Source organism: Vulpes vulpes, chromosome 15 (assembly GCF_048418805.1).
Source record: "Vulpes vulpes isolate BD-2025 chromosome 15, VulVul3, whole genome shotgun sequence".
Taxonomy (NCBI): Eukaryota; Metazoa; Chordata; class Mammalia; order Carnivora; family Canidae; genus Vulpes; species Vulpes vulpes.
In genome coordinates, this window is record NC_132794.1 from 55,543,592 (window position 1) to 55,568,913 (window position 25,322).

At 37.1% G+C, this 25,322-nt stretch overlaps 1 long non-coding RNA gene across 1 annotated transcript in view; it reads left to right on the forward strand.

The window, feature by feature from the left end:
* Positions 1–2,138: 2,138 nt before the first annotated feature.
* Positions 2,139–25,322, forward strand: part of LOC140595627 (uncharacterized) — a 109,079-nt gene continuing 85,895 nt past the window's right edge. Inside the window, exons 1-2 of the long non-coding RNA XR_011997380.1 lie at positions 2,139–2,287; positions 24,025–24,155. This is a non-coding gene — a long non-coding RNA (uncharacterized lncRNA). The remainder of the gene's footprint in view (positions 2,288–24,024; positions 24,156–25,322) is intronic.

Sequence of the window (25,322 nt, forward strand, 5' to 3'; positions counted from 1 at the left end):
CCAGGGTCTGGGATTGAGTCCTGCATCAGGCTCCCCACAGAGCCTGCTTCTCCCTCTACCTATGTCTTTGCCTCTCTCTCTGTGTGTGTCTCTCATGAGTAAATAAATAAAATCTTTAGAAAATAATAAAATAGATTTCATTGTTATTCAATATGGTAGAGCCAACAGATCAGGAGACAGCTGCCACTAAAAAGGCAGTTTTTAATATTCATAGATCCCAAGAGAAAGGATGTATGTGATGCCATGAGGAAGAGGCATGTGGAGGAAGCACGGAGATTGGGCAGGAGGGAGTGGGGACAACTATGGAAAAGAGCTGCAGGAAGAAATGGGCAATGCAGGGAAAGCAGGGTTAGTATGTTTGAATAATTTCAGAGAGTCTAGGAGTTACGCGCTATTCTAAGTTGTCTAAGTTATCTAACTTAGTTGTCTGGTATTTTGCCCTGGGGTGATTAGGACAGCTGGATAGTGGCTTGGTGTGACAGCCTGATGAAAGAGGTGATTGTGGTGAGAGCTCTATATTGGTCAGTGGTCAGTCTGCATTTGAAAAGTGTGCTCCTGGACAAGTTGTTTCCTATTTATAGGAACTGACTAACCTTGGGAGGGCCAGCAAGGCCCAAATATCAAAGTATCAGAACACAGAAAATAAAAGACATAGTTGACACACAGTGTCACTTCTAGTTGAGTGATAGGGAGATCTTAGATTGGATGTTGATAAGGATCCTGGGATCATATATGGGCTCAGAAAAAAAGTTATGTTTGATTTTCAATGTCTGCCATTTTCAGTGTCATCACCCATTTAATCCAACTCTTCCTTATAGAAGAGAATGCAAAGTGGGTCCAGTGAGGTAGATTGACTTGCCCAAGGTCACATTGCTAGTGATTCACAGGCATGGAAATACAACCCAGGTCTCTTGACTCCTAAATTAATATTACCTTCTGAGCATGCTGGCTATAAACTAACCACAAAACAGGAATACTAGGTGTAGACTGTAGCTTCATTCCAGCACCGTCCCCTACAACATCCCCATATTACCTATAATTTTTGAAGGAAGATCTCTTGTTCTGGGTCCTATAATTGTTTGATTATCCCCATGTAGTTTGCTGCAAGTTCTTCTATAAGCTGTGACATCCTTATGCGTCTCTTGTTTTTCATATGATCATGCATACCCTCCTTAGTGGCTGAAACTCCCAAGTCTAGTCAGAGATTCTTCAAACCATCCAGAGTAGTTGCTTTTCTTCCAAGGAATCTGGACAGCATAAGCAGAGTACTGGAGAGTCTACCTTTCTGTTCTAATTTGTTAACTGATTCTTTTATCAGATTTTCTTCTGATATGCAGCTCTTGACATCAGTTTCTCCTCCTGAGATGTCTTGTCCTGGATGCAGCAGTATTACATCTACAGTCTACTCTACAGTCAAAGTGGTCCTGAGATATATTGTGACTTCTTAAAGGAAAGCATTTCTCAGTCCTCTCGAACAACACTTAAATGTTCTGAGGTATAGAAAGGGAAAAATTATGGATGTTTAGCACTATTCATTTATTGTTAGGCAAGCATGCAGTAGTGAGCATGAACTATATTTAAGGCACTTCTATAAATATTCTGGAAGTTGTAAAAATGGGTGACAAATGTTCCTTACTATGAAATTAAACTAATAATCAAAAGGAGAAGATCAAATAAATAGTGGCAGAACTAAGGTTATGGCAAGGACTGGCTAGCTGGTCACCCAACCTATTTCTTTTTCTTCCTTTATACAGTGTTTGATTACATTTCTTAGGTTCCCATATAGTTAGCTGTGGCCAGATTTTTGAGTTCTAGTCAAAGGAATGGTGAGCCAAACTTATATGCACCCCTTTCATGTCTGGCTAATAAAAACCCACTTTAAAAATGAAAAAATTGGGGTTCCTGTGTGACTCAGTCAGTTAAGTGGCTGACTCTTGATTTTAGCTCAAGTCATGATCTCAGGGTGTGAGATCAAGCCTTGCAACAGTCTCTGCACTCTGTAGGGAGTCCTCCTGAGATTCTTACTCTCCCTCTGCCCCTTTCCACAATGCTCACTTGTGTCTCTCTCTCTCAAATCAACAAGTAAATATTTACTAAATAAATATGAAATCCCTTTTTGCTCTTTCCTTTTCTTTCAGCTTGATATTGATGAACATAGCAACCTTGGGAGCCATATCTTAACAATGGCAGAGACACAATATAGCAGGATCCTGGGTCCCTGTATCACCACTTGGAAGAGAGTAGCACACCGATTGAGAATACACATTTGGATTTTCCTGGATGAGAAGTAAGCTTATATTGGATTTAAGCCTTTATAGATTTAGGAATTGTTAGAGCAGATAGCATTATCTCAATTAATATAGATTAGAATCCAAGTCGCCCAACTCCAAGTTCAGTTCTATTTTCTCCAAACTATAAATCCATATGAAATAATTTGGTAATGTCCAAATTTTAATTCTAATAAATGACTTAGAATGTGACTTTTATATTTAAGAGAATATATGAAGACTCAAAATAAACTGGTATTAAGAAGGGGCACCTGCAAAGCAGGAGTGTTTGTGTGAAACAATGGAGTAACAAACGCAGTGTCCAGTTTATTACACAAAGTTAGTACTTGAGGCATTGATCTGCCATTGCTGGATTCCAAGGTTGAGCAGAGTATTCTGAGGATTATAATAGAAGGTTTCCCTTGGTTGACCTGGATGTGGAATGCTACAAACTCACATCTTCCAAGGCTCATTGTTTCTACTTATTGAAATCCCAAATTAAATCACCAAGTGCTAGTGATTCCTATGGTAGGACACAAACTATTTAGACACATGGCTGACCCTGACTGCCTCCTCAAGTACAACTGATGGACACTAAAAAAGGCTACACAAATGGCGGGCCAGAAAAAAGGCAACTCTATTAAGAAGACATCATTTTTCTTTGATTTTAATTTTACTTTTAGAAACATTCTCTAGCCTTCTCACACTTACTTCCTGGAATCTCAGTACATGCATTCTCTTACCTAGATGCCCAGAGTTCCCAAATTTAGCACTTTTCACTGGCCCTCCCTTTTTGAGTGTTACTGCCTATTTTATCTTTTATTCATCTATTAAAAAAACCTACACCAAATTATGAACCAAATAACAAAACAAAACTAAGATGAACATGGGAGTGTCTACTAGATTATGCATGTTGCATTGCCTGGAAGAGAACCTAGTTGATTAGGTTACATCTGTCTATAATTAACTGGAAACACCAATTAGCTGGGTCCAAAAGGAGGTAATACAACTCAGAGAACTGTCAATGGAATAGTAATAGGAGAGAAGAGACCTCCAGGTAACAATGTCCCTGGCTGTCTGGGGTAGGTAACAGGGGAAAGGGCTGTGATAGCTTCTCCCAGAAAAAAATATCTTGCGAAAGAGAAGTGAGAACATGTTAGAGCAAGTATTGCCTGTTCTTCTTAAGAATAGTCCTGACTTTATGACATCTTTTCCCCAAGAAAACATGTGTAGGCAAAAATAGTAAACTGTACACACCCAAGAAAATCGAACAGATAATCTACTTTGCACAATGCAAGTTGCAAAATGCCTAAGTTCATTCTTATACTGTAACAGTTAGCATCAATAGTTAAGAATGCCCTTGGTAAGTTATTTTCCTGACTGAAGAAACAGCATTCTTTTTTTTTATATAAATATTTTGAGGGAATTGAAATAATGGCTTTTGTCATTTTGTCTTATTTTTATAGGATACTTGATTCTGTTTGAGACTAGCTTATGAACTTGGGTTTGTTCTGATTTATAAGTGACCTTTGGATGAGTCTGCAGTTGTTCCTGGAATTTATACCACAGGGATTCCCTTTCTGTCCTCCTTAGTTAATTGTTCAACATATCACACATAAATGCAATGAGAAGGCAGACAGACATTCAAATTACTTTCAAAAGGAAGCTTATGTTGAAAAATATTTGAGCTACATCCATCTTGTGGGTTTCTTTTGTCTAATTCAAGCATTCTTTCATAATTTAGTCTTCCTGATAAATTATTACTCAAAAGCATTTAAGCTTATTGTTCTTTCTTCAGAGCACTGGTGGTAACCCAATACTCATTCAGACGTTGCTTCTGACTTCAAGGTTTGGTAACCTCACCACACTATTTAATGAAATGCTTCATGTAAAAGGTCACCCCTAAGATTCCAATTCCTGAAAGGGAACAATTTTTCACTCTGCTGACAAGTTTCTAAGGTCTAGAATGGCAACTTGTGTCCTTTCTTTGTGTGGAAAACTTTGGAGATAAGAAATGCAGAAATGCTGCTGCTTCTACAAGCCATGGATATTTGTCCCTTTGGTGACCTTAATGACAAATCTGGATAGGATAGGCAATGGGAAAGTGATCTGCTTGCCAGAATATCAGCAGATGTCCTCCTGGATGCCTCATCTGTATTGTACTAAAAACACATGGAAGTAGTTTTCCGCAGAGGCAGAGCTCTGCCCCAAACTTGGCACCAGATTAGTTCCATACTGGGTAATTACTGGGAAGGGTTTTTCCTTCAATACCACTGTCATTATCCCACTTCCTTGCTCAAAAATATCCCATAGTGTGGTGGTGCTATTATCCGAATATTTGTGTATCCCCCAAATTTATGTTGAATCCTAACCCCCAATGTGTGGTGGTGCTATTATCTGAGTATTTGTGTATCCCCCCAAATTTATGTTGAATCCTAACCTCCAAAGTGATGGTATTAGGAGGTGGAGCTTTTGTGAAGTGATTAGGGAAGAATCCTCATGGATAGGATTAGGGCCTTATAGAGTAGGCCTGAGAGAACTCCCCTGCCCCTCCACCAGGTGAGAACAGAATGAGAAAGCACCGGCCAAGAACCAGGAAGTGGGCCCTCACGATCATGTCAGCACCCTGATCTTGGACCTCCTAGCCTCCAAAACTGTGGGTAATGAATTTCTGTTTATAAATCATTCATCCATGGTATTTTGTGACAGCAGCCCCAACAGAACTAGACAAATAGGCAGAATAATGATCCCTAAAAGATGTTCATGTTCTAATCCCCAGAACCTGTGAAGATGTTGTCTTAGATGACAGAAGGGCCTTTGTAAATGTGATCAGATGAAAAACCTTGAGATTAGTGTGGATTATTCAGGTGGACCCAATATAATTACATGCATTCTTAAAAGCAGATAACTTTTTGTAGCAGTGATCAGATTGAAGTCAAGAGAGAGAAAGGATGTGATAACAGAAGAAGGGTCAAAAAGGTGAGGAGGAAGGGGAGATTTGAAGCATGAGAGGGACTCCAAACAGTCCTCCAAACCTACCCTGACTGTTCCTACTACCATACGTTTTCTTACACTATTCCTCTTCTATTTCTCCCACTTGAATCTTAGCAACCTGTGGTCTATGCGCCATTCTGGAAGAAAGCCAAATCCAAACTAAAATGTTTCTCAATTTTGTGGTCCTACACCACTTACTGTTTTACTTCATTGTACACATAACACAGAAGTTTTCAAACTTATTGGTCTAAGGATTTGTGTATATTCTTAATAATTATTAAGGACTTCAAAGATCTTTTGTTTATGTGAGTTGTATTTATAATTATTATCTTAGGAATTAAAACAAAACTTTTAAAAACAATTATTGTTATTTCTAAATAATAACCCTTTCATGCTAACATAAGTAACATTTTTTTTCATAAGTAACATTTTAATAAACATAGCTATCTTTTCCCAAATAAGAGAACTTAATGAGAAGTGTGGCATTGTTTCAATTTTTCAAATGTCTTTCATATCTGGCTTAATAGAAGACATCTGGATATATAGGATAGGATACTCTATCTATTGCTATATATCATTTGGTAATGGAAAATTATATTTCCATTAAATATATCATTTGGAGGAAAACCTGGCCTCAAACTGATTGCAATTATAAAAGGGAAATCATTTTTAAAACATTTCCAGATAATTCTAGATATTCTTCTTTGATATTACACCAAAACTCAATAAGTAATAGTTTCTTAAAGATTAATTGGAATGTAGAATGTGAAACTGTATCAATGAACCAATTAATACCCTGTTACATTAAAATCCATTGATTTTTTTTTCCCTTTCACTTTGAATGGAGTTTTTCCCCATGTATGATTTTGTAGCATGCATGATTGGTCATTTGGAAAATATTGATTTATTCAGTTATGCAAATCTTAGGAGTGTTGACACAATTTATTATGTAATATCAAAAAATTGCATTTATTAAAATCACCACCAGTCTCATCAGAAAAGTATTTATGTTTTGAGAAGCTGTCAAGTTCACAGTGGTGGATACAAGATTTCAAAAGTTCCAATTTTCTCTTGAAAGCTGGAATTTTATTGTTGTCAACAAATATTGTCAGTTACTTTGCTTGATGTGACAGCTCATTTGATTCATTTTTGAGGGGAAAAAAATGCTGCCAAATATCCAAGTCTGTAAACCCAAACTGACCTAATTTGTCAGTCCTTATTTCATGAAAAAAGTGGCAAATCCAGCTTACAAGTCAATCTGCAATGAGGGAAGTCATTGACATCCAATGAAATCCATGAAATGCTTAGATCTAGAACAGATTTCCCTACAAGTTTCAAAGAGTCTGGTCAATGTTCCTTCGCTTACAGTAGTCAGGCCCACACAGGCATGTGCTAGCCCCAAGAGAAGTGAGTAATGTTTCCATAGAGATCCTGCTTGGCTGAGGATAGTAGGGATGCCCAGTTGTTGAAGGCAGTCTTGCTGATCTCCCAGTTTTTTCCTACATCCTCTCCATCTGAGTAGTAAGGGTGATCATGGGGCGGAGGGGCTTTCCCATGAGCCATTTCAACATCCTGATGGCTAAGACTGAGTAAAAGGAAGATGAGGTCTGGAGAGGAGTTCTGGTAGAACCAACTGAAAATTACGGACTTTCTAAATTCATCCCTATCTCTTCCTGTTCTGTTCTTTAAGGACATTCGGTCCCAACCAGAGAGATGTAACCATCAGAAAAGAACCAACATAAAACACAGGCCAGAGAGAAAGCAGAGAGGGGGTGAGGAGAAAGGAAGGGAGACAAAAGGAGGTAAAGATAAATTTAAAAAGATAAATAAGATAAATAATTGTTATAATTTCAAAGAAATTTAAAATTTAAAAACGCTCAATAAGAATAGGTTGTAAAACAATAGAGGATGACCAGCAAATTCATAGAGCAGGTTGAAAAAGAAAATATTACAGGGACATCATAATGAATTAATAAAATAGAATAAGTACAATTTGAAATGAAGCTTAGAATATAAGGCAGCCTACAGAGAAGTATACAGAGAAAATGAAGAAAAATCACAAAAATATCTACCATTTATAGAGAAGACAATTATGTGTAAAATATATAGAATACTTCATGTTCCTAAAGAACACAGGGGAAAAAAGAAGCAAAAGTATTCAAAAGTCTATCAGAAGGAATTTCCTTCAAATAAAGATTTGAATATGTAGACAGAAAAAAAAAGTATGCCTGGTGCCAAAAAAAAAAAATTAATACCAAAAATTACTGTGACACATCTGGTGAAATTCCTTAACTTTAAGGTTAAAGAAATAGTACAAGCATCCAAGCAGGAAAAAAAAAAGTTTAATGTTAAAGGGAGAAATTTAGAAATTTGGTCTTCTTCAAACTTGTCCATAACAACAATTCTTAGTACCAGAAAATAATGGAACAGCCTTTACAAAACTGAAGGATGACCAAAGAATTTTATGCCCAGATAAGTTGTTTTTCAAGTATAAATGTGACAGGCAATTTCAAGTATGCAAAAAGACTACAGCACCTATAATTTGTTCTTCAGAAAAACAAAAGCTTCTTGAAAAGGAAACCAGGCTAACTAAGATATAAACCAAAATTTAAAACTTGGGAATAAAGAACCTGAGGTTAAAAAAAACACTTGTGGTATATAGTAAACACATTTAAAGCTAGAATTAAGACTAAGTAATTATAAAAATATGGTTACAGTAAAAAAAAAGCTGTTGCAAATCTTTACATTGTAAAAATAATATAACAAAAGAAACTAGATAGAAGGCAAGTTGGAATAATACTGAAGTGTGCTAATTTTCTCTTTTCTCAAAGCAAGGGATCAAAGGATTAGGCCTGTGTCTGTATGGTATATTTCCTTCACAGGAAAGTGCATTTGATTGCTTTCTGAGGATACTACCAACAAACTGTCAGCCAGTGTTGACCAGTGTAGTGTCTTTGGGAGCAGGAGAAAAACAAGTTACCTCAACATCTCGATCTCCAAAGTTAAGAACAAAAAAATCTTGAAAAGTAGAGACATAATTGGGTTTCATCCCAGGAAATGGGCCTGTTAAGAGGCAAATCCATGGTTGGGAAGATTTTAATATTTTCTTCACCTAAGGAAGAATATGTGTAGATTAAGAAAATGTTTCATATTCTCTTTTGATTACTAGGTTATACAAGAGCTGTCAGCAATATGCTTGAAAATTTTTCTTCCTGATTTTGTTTATGGTTTTATGAAGAGTAACCATATTGCCTTGGCTAACTTTACCATTGGTGGTCATTTTTTCCTATTTTACAGTGTTATAATTGGATACATGAGAGTGATTCATATGACCACACTTATATGACAGCAAAAGCAGAAAAAACATACATGAGTACATGTGGTATAACTTGGCGAGAGAAATGTATAAATATAAAATTACAAAGGAAGATGAAATTTCCAGTGGGTAAACAATTCTACATGACATGTCCCTGACATATAGATAGCTCAGAGGAAGCACAAATAGAAGATGGACTTGCACATTTGGTTAGATTTCATTTCAGAAATGTAACAGAGGTGAAAGAACATAGGCACTGGTATCATATAAGCCAGGTTCTAAAACCTAGCATTGCCTCTTTTTTTGAATATCTTTGGACATATTGGGTAATAGTTTCCTCATTTATAAAATAATGGTGTCACCTACCACAAGGTTGTTGTAAAAACTGGCAAAATCCTAGATGTGGTGAACTCAGTACAGTGTGTTGTAGGATAGGTTCTCAATACTGGCAGGTGGATATGGCCAATTAAGAAAGAAAACAACATGAAATTCTTTGATCTAGAAAGAAGTTCTGAAAATATTATAACTTATTGGAGAAGACCATCATTTGCCTTTCACTTCACATTGCACAAGTTGTCAACCAGACAGGAATCAAGTTCCAACCCTAAATCCTCCATTGATGTTCTTTGTGGCCTTAGATCATTTATCTTCTTTCATCCTTAGTTTCTTTGGCTATAACATAGGGGATCGCTACCTACTGATATATTGTTAGAGCAAAAAAAAAATTTAGAAGGTGTAAGAACTCTGAGAAATATGACATTGTACACCAAGGTGAGGGGACAAACAATTGTTTTAATTTCTACACTTTCTCTTCATTTCACTTTGCTAATCTTTTGCTTAAACTAAGAAACTAAGAAGCTGTGTGCTAGGAGGGGGGCATTTTCATGTCTCTGTGCCCTTCCCCCCCAAAAAAAGATGCATTTAAATGGAATATCCTTCCCTCTTGTTGCACAAAAGTCCTTATTTATCTGTCAATGTTCAGCTTAAATGTCACTGCTCTTTGAACTCTTCCTTAACTGTCCCCTTACCTGTGTTCTCATACTGTCTCTTTTGCAGCTCCTATTACATTGTCTGGTGGTTACTTCTTTATAGCTCTGTCTCTTCGTAGCATATAACAACTAGAACATGAGCTGCTTATAGTAGAGACATTTTCTATCACCATCATCTAGCAGAATGAGTGGCTTAGAGGGGGAGCTCAATAAATATCTGGGGGGAGAGACAAAAACTAGAAGTAGAGAGGAAATGACCAATTACTGAGTATCTAGTAAGAGTCATGACCAATTACTGAGTATTTAGTAAGAGTCAGGCATGTACCAAACTCTTCCCATAAAATATCTCATTTAATTCTTCTATCACTGACATAATTTTTGTATTCATTCATTGAGCAAATATTTATTGAGCCCTGTACTATGTCCCAGGCATTGTTCTAGATGTTAGGAATACAGCTACTCTTAACATGATTAGTTCCAAGTGAGGGGAGACAGACAACAAACAAATTGGCAAAACATATATGTAAATATTAAATGGTGATATATTCTGTGAAGAAAAATAAAGCTGTATAAGAAAACAGGATTATGGGGGTTGGGATAATGTTCTGTTTCAGACCAAGGACCAAGGAGGCACTTTGTGATCATGTGACTTTTGAACAAAGAACTGAATGAAGTAAGCTGATGTGCTATAGATATCTAGAAAGTGAGTGTTCTCTAAAGAGGGCTAGCCAGGCCTTCTGAGGCAGGAGCACATGTGGTATGTTTGAGGGCCAAGCCAACACAGAAGCTAATATATCTGGAGAGAAGTGATCACAGAGCTAAAGGATCTGTGAAGTCAAAGAGATAATAGAAGCATGTCATGTAAACCCTCATGGGGAGACCATGAAAAGACTTTATAATTTTATTCTCCAAGACAGGGGAAAACATGGGAAGATTTTGACCAGAGGAGTGATCTCTTGGATGCTGTGAGGAGCAGACTATGGAGGAGCAAGGTCACTGGGGGTGGGAAGGAGCATTTACTCCTTTATTGCAATAGCCAAGGAGAGAGGTGATAGCAGATAAGGGTAGGAATACAGCAGTGATGACCAGGGACTGGATACAGTTTAAGGTAGGGCTAATAGATTGGCTAATGTTTTGGAAGTGTGCAGTGAGAAAAAGAGGCTTAGCCCAGAGTAATTGGACAAGTTAAGAGGCTACATACTGAGGTTGGGAAGATTGTGGAAAGATTAAGTATGAGGAGAAAAATGAGGAGTTTGGTTTGGATATATTAAGTTTGGAATGTATATTATATATATAAGCAGAATTATTGAGTTGGCAATTTGATTCCAGCATTTAGGAATCAGGGGAAGGGTTATGGCTGGAGATACAGCCTTTGGTGAGTCATCAGCCTAAAAGTGGTACTTACGGTCAATCAACTAGATGAAATTAAGAAATAAGAGTAAAGAGGTAAGAAAAGAAGTCTGAGGACTAAGTCCTGGATACTTCAATGACTCAAAGTTGGGAAGGTAAAAAATAATTTGGAAAATTAGGCTGGGAATGCATGGCCAGAGAGCGAGAAAGGAATGAAGAGGCAGGAATGTCCCAGAAGGCTATGGCATATGAAAATAGAAGTGGTCACAAGGGCCCAGTGCTGCTCACAGATCAAATGTGGCCTCAGAAATGACTTGATAGATTTCTTGTACTGTTGGATTTGACTACTTTAGTAAGTAACCACCTTTATCCCTCTTTGATAAATAATCAAACTGAGGTCCAAAAAGATTTAAGGGGCACCTGGCTGGCTCAATCAGTAGAGCGTGCAACTTTTGATCCCAGGGTTCTGAGTTTGAGTCTCATGTTGGATGTAGAGATTACTTAAGAATAAAATCTTTAAAAAATCTTTTTTTTTTTTTAAAAAAAGATTTAAGCAACTTACCCAAGTTTAGATAGGTAGAAAGTGGGAGTTATGGCTGAAACACAAATCTGCCATCTTGGAAGCCAATATTCTTTTTCTTCTTCTGGTCACAGTTATGCAAGTTGTGCTCTACACAAGGCACCTAAGCAAGGGAGTAATTGGGTACTGAAATTTAGCCTGTGCTCTGCTTGCTAAACCAAGTGCCCTGGAGCAGGGGAGGACTCTAACTTGGGGAAATCTCTTTCAACAAGGGCAAGAGAGACGTGGGCAGTGGTAAGGAGAGTGATAAGAAATTGGTCATGTCAAAAGAAAAAATAAAAATTAACTTAATAAAGTAAATCTGAGAATTGGCTGTATCAAGATTACCTGTGGGTATTTAAAAATATACAGGTGCCTAGCCACCACTCCAGACCTGTGAAATCAGAATCTCTAAAAATGATCACCTGTAGGGTGTAGATCACCAGGGTATCCTCACACTTACAGGTAGATTGTACATTCCAACATCAAAAGGTTTTAACATCTTTTCACACTGAAATTGTGTCCAGAAGACTCTGGTTCTTTAAATTTGAGTGGGATTTCAAGCCCATGCAAAAGCACAGAGCATTGGAGAGTCTGGAATGGATTTTCGCACTCTATTCTGGCTATCCCGACTCCCGTCCCCTCCAATATATTCAGGGTTTCCACTCTGGTGGTCCCCACATGACAGCCCCTATGATTAACAGAAAATTTCTTTCCTTTGGGCCTTCTTTTTCTGTCTCCTTCTCCCAAGGCTGCAGATTATATACTTTCCTGACCCCCCTTCACCTCACATCAAAATCTAATCATTTATTCTTGTTGAGCTGGGAGGGCTCTTGATTCTGTGAGAGGAGTAGAGACAAAAAAGTATGCTCTGAAGCATTCATTCTCTAGTTTAACATTACAGTGTTTATCTAAAAAGCTGTAAGACTTTCAAATTGTCAAGGTTAACCACCTACAAGAATAACTCCCATATATTATGCTGAAGGAATGTGTCTTTCCTTTTGTCATCCTAGCTCAGAATGTGCCAAGCCCCAGAAAGTTTGTGGGATGGTAGGGACTGGAGGAGGATGCAGAAAAATAAATCTGAACCATCGTATTCAAATTTTTCAAAAGCTTCAAAAGCGAACATGTTGGGGACTTAAATTTGATAATAACTGATAGGATCTAGCCCCTGTCTCCCACTCCAATCTCCTTATAGATAAAGAAGTTGAAGCCTGTGAGATTTAAGTGATTTAGGCAGGCAAGATAATGTAACAAGTTTAGTGGCAAATCAAGGGTTAGGAGTCAGGACATCCAATTCTCAGTCTGGAACAGGAGAAATATGAATGCAATCTAGTGGAGTGTAGTATTAGGGGTAACTTGTAGTCACCTAGGACACTGTCCTAATACCACCCCACAGATATTTTGATATAATAGCATGGAATGGGGCCTAGGAATCATAAAACATTTCTGTTGTTCAACCAAGTCCAGGGGACTAAGACATAAAGGATTCAGTTGCTGTCAATCTTGGGAGCTTAAATGCCTCTAGCTGGCATTTTCTAGAAAAAAAAAATCACCATAAGCTGAAAGTAAACTCAATGTAAATAAAAACTGAGTGGTATGAAGGGACAATGAATGAATGAGGTATAGGTGGGGAAGAGATTAGATTTGACCCAAACTTTTCGAGCTCAGTCTTGAAGCTTGCCTGAAGACTTTTGGGTTCTGTAGGCTATCTCTGTCTGGGAATCATCAAGTGAAACTGTACCACAGAAACAAGATGACTCCAGAGGATAGTGAAAGGACATGGAACCTTTGGCTTCTTGAGTCTCTGGCTTGCATCTAGCTCAGGCTGGCAGGCACCACAAGTCATTAGCATGAATTGAATTTCCTGTGGTCATAGTGAGCTCAGCCCTGGACTATCTCCAGTTCCTGGGAGACCAACATCTCAACTAGCTCTAAGGGCCTTGGAAGGCTTAGCTGAAAGGGCAAATCAAGAGGGGACAGTACTGGACTTTCTGCTCCTGATTTGGAAGAGAAGTATCCCAAGAATCAATGAAGATTGATAACCCCTCAACACAGAGCTTCTGCTTTTCCTATCACTTTCCATAGATTATGCAACTGCCTTTTCAGTTTTGTTCCAAATAGCAAGAGGAAATTTAATGTAGCTACTAATTTAAATACACTCTGTTCTTAGGATCCCAAGGAACATTCTATTTTCTTTTTATTTAAATGAATGATTGGGCCTTCCAGCTCCCAATACAGTGGCTACATAAAGGGTGTTTGCAAAACCTTTTTGTGCGGTAGTAACGGAAACTTGAAACCTACACAAACTAGTGGGACCCCAAGCCAAAGCTTTAGAGCGCAGTCAGGGGCAGCTAGCAAGCAAAGCAAGAAAGATAAGCCTGTCCTTTAGGATGCCACCCCAGCAGTGGGACCAGGTGGATATGCCACAGTAACTGGCCAAAGCACCATTAGGCAGCCTTAACAAATGGAATTCTCTCTCAGTGCTATCTGGAGCTAATTAGAAGCAACAACACAACTGTCTCTGTATTTTCCAAGTTGCTATAGTGAGCCAGTTCTGGCTTTCCTGAATTGATTGACTGGGGCCCGCCTTGTCCACTTGGGACATGAGAATCTGTCCTGCCTAAGATAGGATAACTATTTGCTGCACAGTTAATAATAGATCTCTTGAAGAAGGCTGCCCTCACCAATAATGTCTCCTCACCCCATGTCCTCCCTAAACTTTATATTCTTTTCCAAAATGCAATTACTCCTGAAAGATTTAGCACATTAAGTTTATGGAGAATTCAATTGTAATTTGATATAATTTCATTGCTTTATACTTGACCTATTAGAGAGGGCTAAGAATATTGAGTCTGTGTTTGTGTATGAAGTGCTGGGGAAGGTGACCTTTTCCCAGCAAGGAGAACTTTTGAGGCTGTGATTCCACTCTGCAGAGTCTACAGAACCACGGATAGCATTGGCTAGTAGGTGGTGAGAAGGCATTAAGGGAGAAAGCTAAGGGAAAAGGAGAGAACGTGCCTTACATCAGCATTTCCCAAATATTCATAGGACTACCTCAGAATCATTTGTGGAACTTGCAAAAAAAAAAAAAAAAAAAAAAGGCAAATGGTAGGACTCCATCCAAAGATCATGTGGCCCAGGGAGCCTGGGCTCAGGCCAACCAAGTTGAAGAACCACCACCCTTAGGCACCCTTCATCTACCTCACAAATTTTTAACAAGGACAGTTGTCTGAATCATTCTTCCTAACAAACACATTTCACTTGGAAGGATAGTCCATCTCCTTCATTGATCTTCTGAGCTGAGAATGGAATAGAGCAGTAATAGCAGATTCAAGTGAGAAAGACCTTCCAAATATGAATGAATTAGGCACTCTCTCTCCCAGGCCTGAACCTAAAAGGAGAGCAGGGTTTCTTGAAGTGGTTCAATTACCAGTGGTTGAGAGGCTGACTTTTCTTGATCTTTATAGTCCTCTAAGCCTTGGAATTCTGTCAATCTCTGAAAATACTTAAACAAATATCCAAGGAAAGACAAATTTGAAGCTGGTACCTTCAAGTAAGAGATGCCTGTGAAAGTCAATGAATGATGGGAGTTCTTTGTGCCTTGTTAGTGGAAAAGTATGGCTGGTATCCTGGGGAGTGGGCCAGATCAATCAAAATACACAGCTCCAGAGTGTCCTTGAGATAACACAACCATGTTGAATGCCTGTCAGAGATAGGAATGGGAAGGGGGTTAACAGAAAAGATTTGTAAGGGACATCTGTTATTATTCCCCAGACACTTTGATGATACTCAATATTTTTATTGACTTGAATCTGCTCAGTGTCTGAAAGGATTCAAATCTGAAAACATTTCAGCATGTAGTTTGTATCAGACTATAATTGGCCCAATATTTGAGCCAGTTTGAATTTTCATTTAATGAATTCCTTGTCCAGATCCAAACGATTCTGGAATCATTTCCAAGTTTGAATTGATTCAAACTGTGACTATTTCTGAATGATGTCGGGTTGGGTGGTTATTTCATGGAGCCTTGCAGAGCTGTGTGGGAGGGCTGGGACAGGAGCAGCCATGGGATCCTTACATATCAAGCTCTCAGCAGCTGAACAGTTCTGTAGCTGGGCGATACAGTGCTGCTGAGCCAGAGATCATAGAGTTATCACTTGCCCCCTGTGGGGCCTACACCTGCTTGTGACTCATAGTAAAATATCCTGGGTCCTCCATTCCCCTACTCCCTCCCCACCCCCTGCAAAGAGAAAGTAAGGATGGTTTGTCTCCAGAACTCCACTTATATTTTTCATTTGTAGGGGAAAAGCAAATCCAGGCTTGGGGTTACATTTGCATGAGAGAGAATTACATAAAAGCTAGATTCCCCATTCAGAAGGGCTCAGAACAAGTAGTGTATCACAAGCTGGTGATAATCAGTGTTGCACAAAGAATGCAACCAATGAATTTGTCTCTGTAAAACAGGTTGTTTTCTACAGAAATAATTAACTCTGAATGACAAGAAACAACTTTGAAGGAAATACATGATTATTTGGAATCCTGAGATTATAGGCAATTTGGACATATACCAGATATTTCAATATAACTTTTGTCTGAAGACTAGTTTCCATATCAGAAGATGAAGCTCCCATTCTCATGGCTAGAATATGAGCCACTTAATTACTCAATGAGACCTAAAAAATGTAATAGTTGCCATATTTAGCTTATGAGCAATATCAAAGTGAATTGTGTGAATTTAAGCCGAGAGAACCAAGTAGGTGTCATGTGTTGCTTTTATACTTCTGTGCCCTTACAAGAATATCTGAAAAGAGAGTTACAGTGCATATTTGGTAGGATTCAATGAGAACTGTAAGACCATGATCAAATAATTTTGTTTTTCGTCAAAATTGTGGCCCTGGGTGAAGGTCAAAAGTGAACCAGCAATGCTGTCTTAATATATTTAGCCAAAACATAACTATTTAGTTCTCCCTGTTCAGTTCACTTTCAATAAAAACAATACAGAAGTATACAGTTTTAATGATTTGTGTAGAAAACATTTTCTCTGATGAGTATACTATTTCGTTTAAACTTTTTTAACTTGGCACTATTTGAAAATTTCTAGGAGTATTGATCAAATTAAATTGCAAGCTCATAATATTTTCCCTTAGCTAATAAGCCATCTGAACCAAGGGAGAAGCTATCATGATTTGTTTATGTTCTTCAGATGATAGGCTTCAAATCTAGTAGGTTTTATTTCTGGTCTCTAAATATGTTGTAGGCATCTTCATAAAAATTGAAAGTCAATTGCTGGCATGTTTTCTTTATTCCCTTAAAAATATTAATTTAAATCTCAGGTTGCAGGGAAGTCCTACCCAGCATTTAAGTCTGACTTTATAAAGCATAAAGATAAGAGAACTAATTTTGATATCCTTTCATCCATGTTCCAAATCATTATGAAGATTTTAGAGGAGGACTTTGCTGGGAGTTTCCATGTTCTATACTACAATTGTTAGTAACAGTTCGCTAAACAGTTTGCTAAAGGTACCTGAAAACAGTTTGCTAAACAATTGTTAGCATCCAAACTAAACAGTTTTTTTCAATACTGTGGTAACACCTGCGGTATTTATTTATTTAATTTTTTTTTTCACCTGGCTTTTAAATTACTTTTCCTCACTAGAGTCCTGAGAGAGACTTGACATTTATTTAATTTTGCTGGGAACACTCAAATAAGAATTGCAGTAAATAAAATGCATTGATTTTCCAAGTCACTTTACTGCCCACCACCTACAGCAACAGGTTTATTTATTTGAAGGTACCTGAAAACTTGAATTCCTACCAGTATGAACTGTAGCAAATCTTTAGTACTTGTGTGAGAACTTTGGAGAACACACATAGAAGGGATGCTTATCTTAAATGTTCCTTTCTATTCTGCTGAATTTTTCTTGTAAAAATGAAATTGGTCCAATTTTCCATGCCTCAATATCAACATCTGGAAAATATGGCTTATTTATCCCCTAAGGTTACTGGGTGTGTATATAGCATTAAAATATATATATATATATATATATATATATATATATATATATATATATATACAGAGAAAGGGGGGAATTGTTCACTTATGAACAGTATGAGGAATCTTCACTACAAACAAATCCAGTTTTATACTTCACTTATTTAGCACAGTTTGGACTATATACAAATGTAAGATATGATAGTAATTTATTCCATAGATTTTTGTCTAGGTCTCCTGGTCTTATCTCTTTGACTAGAATAAAAATAAATCCATGGATAAGCAGATCTGGGGGTCTCAGCATCCCCTTTTAAAGTATTTTTAATAAGTTGGTATCTATAAGAAATTTCTAAAATGATCAGGAATATGCACTTAACTGAGGTAAATCTAAGTGATGACAAAACAAAACAAAATAAAAACAACCAAGAATAGTTTCCTCAACAAGGAGGCAGCAGTGTTTTTAAATACTAGACATTAAGTAATGAATATTTGAGTCAAATCTAATTAAAGCACCTCCATATAGGCATCCGTCCTTTTTCTCAAAATTTAGAGTGGGGTTCAAAGCTTAAAACAATACTACCTATCTAGCTATTGGAATATTAAACCTGATAAAGGAAGAACAAAGAGACTGTTAAATAAGAATTAAGTATGTAATAAACAGGGAGATAATCTATGTGAACTCTTAATGTGACTATGAAAATTATGTAGATGGTAGTCCATTAGGCTCTTGATTGCATGCAGTAGACCATGTTTACTTGATGCCTTTACAGCTATTGAAAAAAAAAAAAAAAGCAATTAGTCAGTTAAAAACTCCAAAGCAATAGTTTTTAACTAAATTGAATATATTTTTTGGTTAGACACAAATGCTAAGAGAAGATTGGAGAGGGGAAGAGAAGAATAAAGAATGAAGTCTTAGTTAATATAATGAAATAACAAGAACCAAAAGTATTTTCAGGGATCTCAAAGTACAGAATTTTAATGATTTTAAATATATGCAAGTGTGAAAATAATTAAAGAGTCCATTAGACTGGAGGGAGTTCTAATGCATTGGTGGCCTAAGTCAGCAAACTAAAACTTAAGCCAGAATCAATTCCTGTAAATGCCTCAAGGTTAAGAAATCAAAACATAAGAACAACCAATCACAGCCAACTAAACTTTCCCAAGTAAGGCAACAGCTTAAGCTATAGCCAATCAAATAACTTCCTTGAGGGATCCCTGGGTGGCGCAGCGGTTTGGCGCCTGCCTTTGGCCCAGGGCGCGATCCTGGAGACCCGGAATCGAATCCCACGTCGGGCTCCCGGTGCATGGAGCCTGCTTCTCTCCCTCTGCCTATGTCTCTGCCTCTCTCTCTCTGTGACTATAATAAATAAATAAAAAGAAAATTTAAAAAAAAATTAATAACTTCCTTGATTTGCTTCTGCATCTGTCTTATAAAAACCTTTCCTTAGCTCCTGCTCCTTAAGAGTTCCTACACCTTTTTGGTTTGCACTGCCCAATTCAAATAAATGTTCACTCAAACAAATTCTTCAAAATTTTAATGTACTACAGTTTATCTTTTATGAAGAGAATTATTTTTCCCCCAGTGGGAACCAGTCTGTAGAATTAGAGTATTTTTCAGCAGCTAAATATAATCTGATGTACAAATATTTGCATTAAAAATAATGTATTTAAAATGTACTCATTCAGGGCACCTAGGTGGCTCAGTCTGTTTAGCATCTTTTTGGCTCAGATCATGATCACAGGGTCCTGGGATTGAGTTACACATTGAGGGGACTTCTCCCTCTGCCCTTTCCCCCTGCTCATGATCTCTCTCCCAAATAAATAAAATCTTTTTTAAAAGGAGTAAAAATTTAAAAAAATAGAATACTCATTTAGTTTGTTGGATGACAGTGGCCAGAAATAGTATACCTCCAAAAGACTAGTCCCATAATCCTTCATGGATTAGACCAAAGGACTTAAGTACTTAGACGTTTTTACATCTTGCTAAGGAAGTGTCATTGCAAGGTACATTACTAACAAGGGAATCACTAGAAGCAAATATGAGGTTTAGGATCATCTGCAAGGCAAAAGTACAGGCGACAGGCAAGAGATCAGGTAAATGTACCCAAAGGCTGCTGGTCAAGAAGGATCAGGAAAACTAAAATGGTGATTCAACTTAAAAGTTCATTAAGATATCTGGACTGAAAAAACTTAATGAATGTAAAAAAATAATGAGGCAAAGGCTTCACAGAGTCTGAATTCAAGGCAAGATAACTACTCAGATCAGGCAAAAAGATATGAACAAAAGTATATGATTCCAAACACAAGATCAAAGACCATATTGAAAGGTCTAGAAAGAAACAAGAAATAATTAGACTACAGGAAATGCAGCAGGTGGTGCTCTCCATACCTGAGGAAAAACTCTGGACAGCCAATATGAAGCACTGCAATACAAACAACTTCTGTCTCATCTCACTTCTTGCTACAGCAATCAGTTCCAGGGCTTAATTAACACAGAATCTGTAGGTTGTAGCAGATAAATCAACTTGTTTTGTGAACAAGTATCTTAGCTGAATTGGGGAGTCTGAGGGCAATTTAGTGAGCATGTATACTTCAATTAGTTCTTTTATTCATTCACCCATTCAAAAACACAGACTGGGAATGTCAATAAAAATGGAGGAAGGACATCTAAAAAAACTTTTTTTCTTGAAAGTTAAAAGAACACTGGCAATAACACAACAAAATGATCAGAATCAACATTTTTAGAAGTCTGGAAATTAATCAAAGGCTTAGCACAATCTGAGGGAGCATTCATTAAGGAAAAATAGCTCAATCCTGAAAAGCAAACTTTGTGGTGATTTAATTTGTCCTATTCTCACACAAACCTACTCGCTGCTCCTAGCTGTGTGATAGCCTTAAAACCCAATAGCCTGCAATCATGGTGAAAACCAGCAGCCTGGCAGCCAGTGGAAGAGACAGAATGGGATTAGAACTTCTACAAAGCCACCTTTCCAAGGAGCCATTATTTGACCTATCTGGGGGTTCCATTGGAGACCCCATATTAAGTTGGTCTTCATTTGGCCTGACACAGAGTTTGCCCCATGAAAACAGCTTTTTCCAGGGGTGATTTGTCAAAAACAGTTACAGGTAGTTGTGGTTGCCTGAAACAGTGGGTGGCATTTAGAGCAAGCTCTCAATAGGCTATTACAAATCATACATTTGATAAGGGTCTAATAGCCACAATATATAGAGAATTTTTACAACTCAACAATAAAAGGACAGTCAAATTTTAAAATGGGAAAATGAGGCCAGCCTGGGTGGCTCAGTGGTTTAGCACAGCCTTAAGCTCAGGGTGTGATCCTGGAGACCCAGGATTGAGTCCTGCATCAGGCTTCCTGCATGGAGCCTGTTTCTCCCTAGCCTGTGTCTCTGCCTCTCTCTCTCTCTCTCTGTCTCTCTCTCTCCCTCCCTGTCTCTCATGAATAAATAAAATCTTTTTAAAAAATGGGAAAATTATTTGAATACACATTTCTCCAAAGAAGATATATGAATGGCCAATAAGCATGTTATTATTTATTAGGTAAATGCAGATCAAAGCCAGTGTGAGGAAGGTGGGAGTAGGCAAAATGGATGCAGGGGATCAAAATGTAAAAATTTCTAGTTACAAAATAAATAAGTCATGAATAGTATGGTGACTATAGCTAATAATACTGTTGCATATTTGGAAGTTGCTAAGACAGTAGATCTTTAAAGTTCTCATCACAAGAAAATTTTTTTATAACTTGTATAATAGCGAATGTTAATAATTTATTGTGGCGATCATCTCACAATGTATATAAATACTAAATCATTACATTGTACACCTGAAAATAATAAAATGTTATATACCACAATTACAAAAATAAAGCTTCCTGAGACCCACAAAGATAACCATAATAAATAAGACAAATAATAACATGTCCTAGAGAGGATTTTGAGAAATTGGAACCCTCATAGACTGCAGATAGAAATGTAAAATGGTGCAGCTACAGACAACAGTTTGGTAGTTCCTTAAAAAGTTAAACCTAAAATTACCAGAGCTTATACTCCTATATATCCAAGATATTTGAAAACATGTACCCATACAAAACCTTTTACATGAATGTTCACAGAGATATTGTTTATAATAACCAAAAAGTGGAAAAAACCCTAACGTCCATCAACTGATAACTGGATAAACAAAATATGCTATATCCATACAATGGAATATTATTCACTCATAAAACCAATGGAGTAGTGATTCATGCTACAGCATGAAAGAACCTTTGAAAGTTTTATGATCAGTGAAAGAAACCAGACACAAAAGGCCATATATTGTACAATTCCATTTATTTGAAATATATAAGAAAGGCAAACTCACAGGAATAGAAAATGGATCAGTGGCTGCCAAGAACGTGAGGGAGGGTAAAATGGGGAGTCACTGCACTTGAATATGAATGTGATTTCTTTGAGGTGCAGAAAGTATGTGATAATATGGTAGTAATGGCTGTATAGTTTTGTGAATAAATGAAGAAAACACCAAATCATACAATTTAAAAGAGTGAATTTGATATTGTGTGAATTTTATCTTTAACAAAATGTACTGAGGATCTAATAAGTTGCTATTTGGGGCACTGAAGTTAACAAGAAGAGTAATGCATACCCTGTAGCCTTGTAGGAGGCTAGTGAAGAAGAAAGACAAATAATGGCATGCGATAATAACTGTTGTAGAGTACCAGGAAACAAAGGGAAACCAAAAAAGTAAGCTTAAGGTGATGCTGGGATATTATGAAAAACTTTACAAGGGAGGTAGCATTTTTAAGCACTGAATCAGCTTACCAGAAAGGCAAAAGGGAGAAGGACATTCAAGGCACAGGACAAAGAAAATGTTCAAGATCTGGAAACATGACACAGCAGACCCTGACAGAAATTCAATACATAACATAATGACTTTCTATTTCTAAGTTTACTCTATGAGATACTTTAAAAATGAACAATGTAGCTGTCTCATCAGCTATGTCATGTTCTCAAATAGAAAATCATGTTAGAAGAACTGTTTATACCAGTCAAGATTAGCTATATGTATATATAGTGAGGTTTTTGTCAAAAATCACTTCTGGGTGACCACCTACATGACAGGCAAAAAAATGATTCAAAGTAAATAAATGAAGCTGTTGGCATACCTTTATACGGACTTAAAATATGTGAAATTCAGTCCTGTGGAACTCACTAAATATAGACTCAGCAGTCTCAAGTTTTCCTATGCTTTAAATGACTTTTGTATTCAAATAAGCAATGGGTTAACAATAAAGAGAAAGAATCAAAGAATTAACTATATTTTTCACATAATGAAGCAATTTCACTTATTCTTTCATCAGCATTTATTTAATATTTATTTTGTGCCAGATGCTTGGCTAGTTATTTTTCAGTTACCTAAAGCCTGATAAAAAGGAGTAAGGATGAGAAGAAGGATGAAGGTCTTACCCTTCTTTATATGTAGAAAAATCCACAAGCAACTTTAAAGCTTTTTTTATTTATTCATTTATGAAAGACAGAGAGAGAGAGAGAGAGAGGCAGAGACACAGGCAGAGGGAGAAGCAGGCTCCATTCCGGAAGCCCGATGTGGGACTCGATCTCGGGTCTTCCGGATCACGCCCTGGGCCAAAGGCAGGCGCTAAACCCCTGAGCCACCCCGGGATCCCCCACAAGCAACTTTAAAGGCATAATAGGGTTGTGGTAGAAAGGATTACATACATAATTTTTTGATATATTTAGTACAAAAACCTTTCTCAAAGATGAAAAGATAAAAGATCTTTTTGGAAGGTTTGAATAAAGAATAATTCTAGGAATCATTTATGTTGCCATCCAGGTAGAGGTCAGACCAGACATCAGGACTATCTTGTCTTTTTTTTTTTTTTTAAGATTTTATTTATTTATTCATGAGAGATACACAGAGAGAGAGAGAGAGAGAGAGAAAGAGAGAGAGAGAGAGGCAGAGACACAGGCAGAGAGAAGCAGGCTCTATGCAGGGAGCCTGACACAGGACTCGATCCTGGGTCTCCAGGATCATGCCCTGGGAGGAAGGTGGTGCTTAACCGCTGAGCCACCCGGGCTGCCCTTTTTTTTTTTTTTTTTTAAATTTATTTATCTATTCATGAGACACACACACACACAGAGATAGGTAGAGGGAGAAGCAGGCTCCTCACAGGGAGTCTGATGCGGAGCTCCATCCCAGACCCCGGCATCACACCCTGAGCCAAAGGCAGACACTCAACCACTGTGCCACCCAGATGTGGACTAGGTTTTATGTAGAAATCATTATAATTTCTTTCTAAACAAAATACAAAAATTCCAAATCAGTACTCCCAGAAAGAATATGCATTTCCACTTCTATGACAGAGTATAAATACAATTATAAAAGCTGAAAAAATAACCTAAGACAGTAATTTGTAAGAACAAGAGGCAAGTAAGGCAGCCATAACTTGAAGGTCCAAGATCCCAGAAAGTAGGTACATGCATTGAAAAAGTCCCATATTTTCCACTGCTTTTTCCTCTAGGGCATTTTCCAAATCATGGAACATGGAAAGAAAGTGGTGGCTTGGTGCTATGGTAGTCTCACTCAACTGGAGAAACAAAAAACCCAGGATTTGAGGGGCCAAATTCCCAGAAGAAAGGGAACCAAAGAAAAGTAAGTCTGACTTTTTTGTACAAGACTTTGTTTTTGTGCACTTTATGTCTCCTAAGTTTAAGGTAAGAAAAAACAAGAATCAAAGCAGAATGCAGCTATCAGGAGGCTAAAGTATTAACAGATTTTAGTAGTCTATAGTGCAGAGGATATAAAAACTAGAGCTCAGAACCCTTCAAATAGAAAATGCCAATGAAACACCCCAGGTTTTCAACTAATATTTTTTAAAAGGCTGTACTCTAAAAATAAGGGTATACTAAAATATACCAACCTTGAATAAATCAGGATGATCTGCCCATGCATTATCTTCCCACCAGAAGGAAATTAGTTTCTCTATGGAAGATGATCATTCAGAACCTTCACACACAATTAACATACAATTAAACTTTACCAGGCGTGTTGGAAAACAAATAAAAAAAGAGAAGTGACTGAAAAAATAGATAATAGACAAAAACCAACAGATGACTTAAAATTGGTATTATCAAATATAGACCTTTAAATAATTATGATTCATATGTTCAACAAAACAAATTTAAAAATGGAGAATTTTACTAAACTGAAATATATGCAAAAGAAAGGGAAATTTTAGCATAAAAAATTCAATAATTGAATTTAGAATTTAAAGGGTATATTTGTTAGCATATTAGACACAGCAGAAAGGATGATTAGTGAATTTAAAGGTCAGTATAAAGTGTCCAGAATAAAGTCCAGGCAGAGAAAAAATATAAGGAATATATTAAAACTAGATCATAATTGATATAAGGAATACCACATAAAGATATATGTGTAATCAGAGAGACTGTAGAAGAAACAGTACTTAAAGAGCTACTGCCTGAGAATTTTCTAAATCTAACAAGAGACATAAAGTCATAAATTCAATAAGATCTGCAAACCTCAAACAGGAGAAACTCAAACCATACCTAGGCACATTATTGTAAAAACCTCTGGAAATCAAAGAAAAAAAGAAGCAAGGAAAATTATAAATTACTTCAGGGGTAGCAAGACCGACAGCTAACTTCTCAATAGAAGCAATAGAAACTGTGAAGCAATGGAATCATCTTTGAAATAATGAAAGACAATGTGAATTGAGAATTCCATACTTACTGAACATATACTTCAAAAATGAAGGCATAATAACTAATTTTTTAGACAAAAAACACTTATAATTCC